General features: G+C 44.0%; 1 protein-coding gene across 3 annotated transcripts in view; it reads left to right on the plus strand.

The window, feature by feature from the left end:
- The window catches only part of IRF6 (interferon regulatory factor 6), a 106,243-nt gene extending 106,010 nt beyond the window's left edge, over nt 1–233 (plus strand). For all 3 annotated transcript variants that reach the window (XM_068269755.1, XM_068269754.1, XM_068269756.1), the window contains one exon: nt 1–233. This exon is cut by the window's left edge and continues 2,231 nt beyond it. The gene's annotated coding sequence lies outside the window, so the exon portion shown is untranslated.
- Nucleotides 234–7,638: the final 7,405 nt, after the last annotated feature.

Consider the following 7,638-nt stretch of genomic DNA (forward strand, 5'->3'; position numbering starts at 1 on the left):
TTGAGAGTCTCTTCTCAATGCGGAGAGGGACAATGTAGCGAACCTTGCTTTGTGCAGACTTCTTAATGCATGAGATAATGAAACATGTTTGTATACAAGTGGAGAGACCCTTTAAGTGCACTGTGAGGATGGCTGCAAAATGTTTTTTACCAATAATTTTCCAATACAGTTTTCTGTTCTCTTTTTATCAATAGTAATTTTTTCGTAAAGTAAATTTTCAGATTGCTGCTTCACCAGTTGTGCTTTTTCTGTTTGTGTTAGTAACGGAATGCAACTAAGCATAATTCCAAAGAAAACTGGACAACCCATGTGGTCCATTGAACTTAAAAGACCACTCCAGCGGAAAAAATAAAAGTAAGTAGTTAAAATCCGGCAGAACAAACAGGTTTTGGACTAGTCCATCTCCTTATGGGGGATTGTCAGGGTTTCCTAAGTTTTTTTTAAAAGCATTTCCTGAATGGCAGTTTAACTGCCAATTTAGTAAGATACTAGCCAACCTCTCTACTCACTTTGCACACGATTTTGGCAATTAGATTTAGCAACTGCTGTTCAGGAATTGCTTTTGAAAACAAAGAAAACCGTGAGAATCCCCCATTAGGCGATGGACTAGTTCTGATAGAACAGGTTTTGTTCTATCAGATTTTAACGGCTTACTTTTTTCGCTGGAATGGTCTTTTACATTTTTAAAATAGTCTGCTTTCAGGTACCAAAGTCTGCAACTGTTGTCTGGGTCAAGTCAGAACATAGTGGGGTTGCTTAGCTTAGTAAATTAATGATTGTGTGAGTGCAGTTATGTGCACATATCCACATCGCGAACATTAGAGCATGTGGTGAAGCCCAGAAACATGTGCGATGATTACCTCCCTTTCTGAAGTGTCAAAAACCAGCTTCAGGATGCGATAAGACATGACTAGCAAGAGCAGAGAGCCAATAGGGACAGCATCTCTCTCCTGCAAGTCCCTCTGATATGCTGTGACATGTTCTCAGGAAGGTCAAGCTTTTCTACCCCTCAGGCAGCAAAGCAGAGAGCGGACACAAAAGAGATTTCTCCTGCAGCCCTTCAGACGTTAACCCTTTAGGTTCCTATTTAAAGATGCTGAGGAGCAAGTGGGTATGTTTAAAGCGGACCCAAACCAAACATTTTTTTAATTCAAAATATTTAGTTGCACCACTCTGACACATACAAAGATAAATAAACACTCCTTCAAGCCTACGAGCATTTCAGTGCATGCTTTTCAGCCCTCCTCTTTGCATAACTAGGGTTATACAGGTGGCAGCCATTAGCAATTCCTCCTTTGCTGGACACCAGTTTGCCGGATTATTTGCCGGCAATATGAAAGGAAGGGAGGGGTTTCTCCAATAAATGTAATATTTTATATTTGTCATCATGCAGCTGAAAAAAGGCTGCTATTTATTATTATAATTTAGAAAATAGATTTTATTTCTGAAATCTTGTATTTTTAGTTTGGGTCCACTTTAATGTTTCCTGGAAGTTCATGTAAATTGTGGCAATAAAATAAAATGTTAAGAAAGGCTAATGGACACATTCAGAGGGAACAGAAAAATTATAGCAAACGTGCATGTAAAGGGATGTCAGGTATGCCTTTAAAGGGAAAGCCCGGAGGATGTCCGATGCCGTCAGCGCGCTTTGGAGCGCAGAAGAGCCTGAACTGGAAGCCGGCCTGGCCAGGTCAGGTGCGCCACCAGAGAAGACCGGGAGCCTCAGGAGCGGCGCAGAGGGCACGTCCTGCCTGCCACAGGCTGGAGGAAGCCCCAGGTAAGTGGATTTTTTTTTTTTAAAGGACCATGAACCTTCCCTTTAAGCCAGATGACTTCCAACAAAGTCATGCTATGACCCCTCTGGAGGAGCCTCTTGCAATGGCCATGCATGTCACTTCCTCTGCCTGCTGCATTCAGTGATGCACTTCTCTTACAGAGAAGACACTGGTGACCTGGAAGTTATAACATAGACAAGATGGCAGCCACGATTTTTAAATTGAAATCGAACGAAAACGGTTTGGTGTAGGATGGTTATTCAGGCATCAAATGAAAGAGGAGAGCACAAGCTACCGAAAGGTTATGCATCTTTAAAGCGGATACGAGATGAAAAACTAACTATAACAAGTAACCTCTGCCTCTGAATTATCTGGCTAGTAATACCTCCTCCTGCCCAGACTGAGCTCCCATGAGCCCTTGCTACTGTCTGAAAGTGCCTTGGCTTTCTGAAAACCTGTGGGCGTGGCTTGTTTAGTTTATAGGGAATTAAGAGTATTACAACAAAAACATAAAAAGTATTTGATAAAACAAACATACAGACTGGTGACAGCACTCATGGATGTATCTGATTGCAAGCCTACAGAGGCAATGCAGAGCCCCTCTGGACCTAAATACATGCCCTGAATGCAAAGCAGATGCAAATTGTGTATGAATTCTAATCTAAAGCTTTTTGAAGTGATTTTGAAACAGTGAATGCAGCTGGCCACTAGTATACTTACATTCAATTCATACAGCAGGAGGAATGGCAGCGCTTTCAAAACTCATACCTGAATTATTATTTTTTTGCATAGATGTGCAGAGCTCCAATAACTACTGGACTAAAGTACACACCAACACTCATTACAGGCACAAAGGGGGACACACAGCTTCAGTGTGGGGGTGAACCTATAACTGAATGATTTATCTGCCATGAGATGCAGAGCTCCAATAACTACTGGACAGGCAAAGGGGGGTGTTCGCTTCAGTGATACTATGTGCACAAATTATAACCTAATAGACTTCCCCACGGCGGTGACGTACCTCCTTGGGGAAGACCTACGCTAATCTAGCGATAAAAACACAATAACAAGTGTTGGTGTGTACTTTAGTCCAGTAGTTATTGGAGCTCTGCACATCTATGCAAAAAAAAAAACCTTCAGGTATGAGTTTTGAAAGTGCTGCCATTCCTCCTGCTGTATAAAAAGTATTTGGCTTGAGGAATGCCCTATAAACAATAGGAAAGAACACAATTATGCAATGAGTAAAAGTTAATCTCGGATCCACTTTAAGTACTTTGCAGTACTGGTTGCAGTCTTAAAGGCATGCCCATGAGAGGTGCTCAGAGTCCCTTTAACTATTGTAATGCTGTCACTGCACGGAACAGCATGTAACAAAACAGAGACAACTTCATACTGTTCTGCTGTTACCGAACAGGTTTTTGTGAAATGCTGCCCATTTTTCTGATAAATTACCAAACTTCTACCGCACCTGTGAAAATATTGATGGATTAACAAAAAAGTATAAAATACAGACTGCGGTATTTTCCTGACTTGTTTTATTTATATTTATATATGTGTTACGGCCAGAACCCGAAGTCTGGGTTCTGGCCGGTCAGAATGCAAAGTGGCCGGCTCATGCAGCCAATGTGGGAAACGGGCTTCAATTTTGGACTTTGGCCGGCCAGAACGCATTGTGACTTCAGGTGGCTGGCTAAGTCCCGCTCACCGCCGCCAGGAAGCTCCGCTCACCTCGCCTCCCCCGCTGCCGCTACATACTCAGTCAGACCTCCGATCAGGGCGACCGTAGCAGGGAGGTATAGCAGGCTGCCAGTTCACGCGAGACCCACAGGACCTGAACACTTCAATGCAGAAGTGACGTGACGTCATTGAACACTTCTGCATATGAAGTGTATGGGTCCGGGCGGGTAGCGTGCGCGCTGCTCTGCCTTTCTCCGCCTCTGGTCGCCCTGATTGGAGGTCTGAATAGCTCCTCCAGCAAAGCTCACCCAGCTCAGCAAAGCACCCACAGCCATGCACAGCCCCCCCAGCAAAGAACCCACAGCCATGCACAGCCCCCCAGCAGAGCACCCACAGCCATGCACAGCCCCCCAGCAGAGCACCCACAGCCATACACAGCCCCCCCCCCCCAGCAAAGCACCCACAACCATGCACAGCCCCCCAGCAAAGACTCCACAGCCATGCACAGCCCCCCAGCAAAGCTCCCACAGCCATGCACAGCCCCCAGCAGAGCATCCCCAGCCATACATCCCCCCCCCTCATCTGTGACTAATTACCACTGTAATTTGATCTCTCCCCTGTGTCACCTGACTGCCACAGCAGAGCAGCGAATTTAAAAGCATGGGATGTTAACAATATGTCTGCTCCCAAGAAAGCAGGAAGTAGACGCACTGCAGATTTATTGCAGGATTTGTATCAGCTGTAACTAAGAAATGCTTTTCTTTAAAAAAAAAAAAGATTATGCTGTATCTTTCAGAGCAGAGAGGAAGTTCCGAGTGCCATTCATGGTGACCAGACAGGACCCGCGATGTTCTGGGATTTGTGCGTTTTGGACTTTGGCCTTTTCTAGAACTGGCCGGCCAATGTCAGAAATTCCCAGCATTTTGGACGTAAAATCGGCCAGTTCTAGAAACGGCCGGCCAATTCTAGAGTTGGCCGATTTCTGGCTTTAGCCGTAACATATATATCGAAAAGCCTGTGATAATTTTAAGCCAATTTCATGTTGAATGACCCAATATCAGCCAACCAACTACAATATACAAAGGCTACTCTTCAAAGGCACCTGCCACAGTCCTTGCAGTTCAGGCTTCACTTAAAGTGAACCTGAGATGGTGACTGTAAGAAAAAATATATGTACTTGGGGCTTCCTCCGGCCTGATTGCTCCCTCATAGTCCTCAGTCGCCTCCCAATTCTTCTGCTATTGGCCCTGGAAAGTCCTCCGGTGCATGCGTGCTCCCGCCGCACTCCCATCACCAGGAGTGTTCAGCGATTGCGCAATACTATGACGGGAGCGTGCTCATCTGGACTGTCCCAGCTGGGCGACTTACCGGGGCCAGTTGTGGTCGAACCAGGAGGTGACCAAGCACTACGAGAGAATTTAACTAAACCTAATGCTGGAGAAAACAACCCATGTGGTCCATTGAACTTAAAGGACCACTCCAGTGAAAAAAAGTAAGTAGTTAAAATTTACCAACAGGTTTTGGACTAGTCCATCTCCTCATAGGAGGTTTTCAGTGTTTTCTTAGTTTTTAAAAGCATTTCCTGAATGGCAGTTTAACTGCTACATTAGTAAGATACCAGCCAAAGTCTCTACTCACTTGCACACTATTTTTTGGCAATTAGACTTAGCAACTGCTGCTCACAAAATGCTTTTGAAAAAAAGAAAACCGTGGGAATTCCCATGAAGAGATGGACTAGTCCAAAACCTGTTGGTTCTGTCATATTTTAACTGCTTAATTTTGTCGCTGGAGTAGTCCTTTAAAGAGGAACTCCAGTGAAAATAATGTAATAAAAAAGTGCTTCCTTTTTACAATAATTATGTATAAATGATTTAGTCAGTGTTTGCTCATTGTAAAATCTTTCCTCTCCCAGATTCACATTCTGATATGTATTACATGGTGACATTGTTACTGTGGGCAGGTTATCAGTGGCGTAGCAATAGGGGTTGCAGAGGTAGCCACCACATCGGGGCCCTTGGGCCAGAGGGGCCCCATAAGGCCCTCCCTCAACTGTAGTATTAGCTCTTTACTGGTCCTGTGCTTGTAATAATCACTTGATAATGATAATAATCATTAACAAGCTGCTCCCCATGCCCTCCTTGCACCTCTGACAGTGTGATTGTCCTTGGCAGGTTTTTGTGCGCCATATCAATTGCTATGTATAAAGTGCTAGGGGAGCCCCATGTATAACTCGCACTGGGGCCCCTAGCTCCTAAGCTACGCCACTGCAGGTTATGTAGCGGTTTCTAGCTGTTCTGGCTGTTACAGACAGCTGTAAACAGCCATTTCCTGTCTGTGAACATTGTTACATTGTGGCAGTTTGCCCAGAGTACCGCAGTACCCAGAGCTTCTTTTGGGAGGGGTTTCACCACAATATATCAGTCATACAGCGCCCCCTGATGGTCTGTTTGTGAAATGCAATAGATTTGTCATGTAAAAGGGGGTATCAGCTACTGATTGGGATAAAGTTAAATTCTTGGTCGGAGTTTCTCTTTAAAATGTTTAAATGGTCTGCTTTCAGGTGCCGAAGTTTGCAACTGTTTCCTGTGTCAAGCCAGAACATAGTGGCTTTGCTTAGCCTAATGGTTGTGTGAGTGCAGTTATGTGCACCTATCTTCAATTATTATTTTTTTTTTAATAGAGAAAACTGTATGTACCGCAGTTCTAAGGCATGGTTCAGTTTTTTCACATTAAAATTTGCATTTGTATGCACATTTTTGCATGCTCTGGTAACACGTTACTAATAATTCACACACAAATGTGAATTTTAATGTGAAAATATGCATTTAAAAAACCTGCATGTTTTCTGCCAAAAAGCTGAAGACTGGGGAAATTGTGGCCTGGCAGAAGGGGAAAATAAAATTGTATTTTTTAACATGATTTTGTGTTTGAAACTTTTAAATATACTCAAAATGTATACTAGACCATTGGTAAGGTACAAGTAAAAATATCATGAATATTATTCAAACCACTTTTTACACAGAAATCCAGACATTGAATGCCAGGGAGGTTAAAGCGGTATAAAACCCTGACATAATATTCAATAAAAGCATGCTTTCCTACTTTTTATATGCCATACGGTTATCATATTTGCTTTTGTGCATAAGTATTAGTATTCATTTAGAAATTATACATTCCCAAAGTACACTTTTTTTTGCTCTGAAAGCTGACTTTACATTTTATTTATAACTGCTTTATTCATGTTCTAACAAGCAGAAATGCTTTCTAAATTGTCTGACTTTGTTCAGGAGACCCGGCAGTGTCAGAAAAGTGTTTATTTACAATTAAACACAAGGTAACATTATCTACAACTTCGGATGTGTCCAGCTTTGCTGGCAGGGAAGTGTCTAAGTCCTGTGTGTAACCCTTTGAATGCTGTTCTAGTAAAAAAAAAATGCTGGTTGTATATAATATGCTGTAAATAATCTATTAGAGCAAAGAAGAAATGCTGGGTTTCATTCTGCTTTAAAGAGAACCCGAGGTGGGTTTGAAGAATGTGATCTGCATACAGAGGCTGGATCTGCCTATACAGCCCAGCCTCTGTTGGTATCCCAAACCCCCCCAATGTCCCCCTGCACTTTGCAATCCCTCATAAATCACAGCCGTGCTGTCGACACACAGCGTGTCGCAGCGGGCTGTGTTTTTCTCTATAGTGTCAGTCTGCTGCTCTCCCCACCTCCTGCAGAACTCCGGTCCCCACCTGCTTCCCTTCCCTCCCCGCTGATTAGAGGGAAGGGAAGCTATTTCCTGGTTGCGGGAGGCTTGCTGATACAAAGCGCAGGTGTCGGTTGTGACGCTCGTCCTTTAATGACGTGGCTGCTGGAAGCCTGGAACGCAGAGACTGCTCCCCCTCCAGGTGCTGGAGCGCACATGCAGCACACACTATGCAGAGCACTCCTCCTGAGTTGGCGTCATCAAAGTACGCTTGTTCTTGCCCAGCGTCTGCGAGTGCGTAGCTTGTAATGAATTGTACATACTGCGGGAACTTATCCTGGCTACACCTATCCCTGGCTACCTATGCTGCGATCACCAATTACTGGCCACACCTATCCCTGGCTACCTATACTGCGGCCAACTATTACTGGCTACCTATGCTGCGGCCAGCTACTACTGATTATACCTATCCTTGGCTACCTATGCTGAGGCC

Source organism: Hyperolius riggenbachi, chromosome 2 (genome assembly GCF_040937935.1).
Source record: "Hyperolius riggenbachi isolate aHypRig1 chromosome 2, aHypRig1.pri, whole genome shotgun sequence".
NCBI lineage: Eukaryota > Metazoa > Chordata > Amphibia > Anura > Hyperoliidae > Hyperolius > Hyperolius riggenbachi.